Source organism: Euprymna scolopes, chromosome 3 (genome assembly GCF_053919585.1).
Source record: "Euprymna scolopes isolate OS-2025 chromosome 3, ASM5391958v1, whole genome shotgun sequence".
NCBI classification, from domain to species: Eukaryota; Metazoa; Mollusca; class Cephalopoda; order Sepiida; family Sepiolidae; genus Euprymna; species Euprymna scolopes.
Window position 1 is genome coordinate 81,404,424 of NC_136484.1, and position 2,260 is coordinate 81,406,683.

A 2,260-nucleotide genomic window follows, 5' to 3' on the forward strand; every position below is an offset into this window, starting at 1 on the left:
ACGGCACGTGTCATATCTCAGTCCTGGTCGGCCATTTTGGATCCTCTCGTCTAGGTCGACCAATTTTATCTTTCTAGCTTTAAAAAAAAGTTTAAAAATGTTATCAGCCGGCATAATTTATTTTTAAATATTGAAAATTTCAGGAAAATTAATTTTTGCTAAATTTTTAAAACGTGTCAACAGCTTAAAAAAATCGTCTCTTCAAAAGTCGATGTTGTCTCGCATTTTCATTAGTTTTATATGCTGTAAAAAATTTTTTTTTAATATTAGCAATTTATTTGACGCTTCTTTTGAATGGTAAAAAACTTAGGATGATAATATTGAATTAAATTATAATTACATCGTGTTAAATACAGGGGGGAGCACGTTAAAACTTACTTTGTTGTTGTTGAATGGAGATATCCACGAGTTACTACCGGTGTTTACCGGTGTAAAGAAACAACTAATGGACTACCCGTGATGACGTCAGCAGATTAAATTATTTTTGCCCACCGGCCATCTTGTCTTTTAAGACGGTCTTGCTATAACCCCCAAAATATTTAAAAAAAAATATTTTTACTTGTTTAATGTTTTTTTTTTTTTTTTTTTAAAATAAAATCGATTTTCTAAGTGTCCGTTTTCTACCTAACTGGTTAAGTTCTTAAGTGGGGGTTTGTATTACTGTACACATAGATTCGAAAAAGTTGTCAAAAAACAAATATATAACAAATAAATGTTATCAAAGGCAAGATAGATTACTTTTCTACCAAACTGGATATAATTTTCGTGTTTTTATTCAATTTAACATGTTTATTCAGCTCGAAAAGCATACAGTGTTTACCGATGTATTGGAAAATTTAAAATGGCGGCCGACTCTCTCTTTAACACGGTAAGTTCGGAAAAAGGTGTAATAAATAATAAACTAGACAAAATACTGTTAGAAATTTGCTCAATATATGTTACCGTGACATAACTTGACATATATTCGGTAGTTTTTTAATAGCATTTTCTCGAGTTTATTATTTATAACATCTTTTGAATAAATTGAATAAAAACACGAAAATTATATCCAGTTTGGTAGAAAAGTAATTTATCTTGCCTTTGATAACATTTATTTATTATATATTTGTTTTTTGACAACTTTTTCGAATCTATGTGTACAGTAATACAAACCCATAAATTCTTTTTATATTGATATAAAAAAAGCAGTCTCGTTTATGAACATAACAACCGCTGTAAAATAAGTGAAACCACTAAGTAGAAAACGAACGCTTAGAAAATCGATTTTATCAAAAAAAAAAAAAAAAAAAAAACATTAAACAAGTAAAAATAAATTTTTTTTAATATTATGTGGGCTATAGTCTATTTAAAAAAAACAATATCTCCTTCAAGAACGATTATAAAATGTGTTTTCAATCGACAATAAGGGACCAGTTTTCCTACCTAGCGAAAGGGGACCAGTTTTCCGGAGACGAGTTTTCCGGGGAAGAGTTTTTCCTAAATTCGTTTTAAATGCACAGTAAGAGCAAAAAACTTGGTTACGGTTAATAAAAACAATACAGTAATTATCAAAAAACATGATTTGCTTTTGTTTAGAAGCAGTATCGGACTGGTTTTACATGCACAGAAAGAGCAAAAACCTTGGTAACGGTTAATAAAAACAATACAGAAATTATAAAAAAACATGATTTGCTTTTGTTTAGAAGCAGTATCGGAGCGGTTTTAAATGCACAGTCAGAGAAAAAACTTGGTAACGGTTACTAAAAACAATACGGTAATTATCAAAAAACCTTATTTGCTTTTGTTTAGAAGCAGTATCGGAGCGGTTTTAAATGCACAGTAAAAGCAAAATACTTGGTAACAGTTAATAAAAACAATACAGTAATTATCAAAAAACATGATTTGCTTTTGTTTAGAAGCAGTATGGTGTCGTGATAATACATACTTTGGAAGCATTGATAAACAGACTCGAAGGTGGTGTAAAATGCGTTCTTTATTGTCTAGTAGTAAACGTTGCACTGAGAAACAATGGCGGACGAGATTCATACGTCACGGGCCAAGGGGCATAACTCTAGGCGACTAATAGTCTCTTAGCCTATATTATGACATCCCTTCCCTTCCATATTTAGCCTTTATCTGATTAAGGGATAACATAGTCTCTAATATATTATTTAGCTTGTCTCCATTGTTCTAGGGTAATGGTATTGTCTCTTTTTTTTAGGATAGTGTAACCTATAAGTTCGGTTTCTGAGGAGCATTCACTCGTCTCTGAGATCTTCTT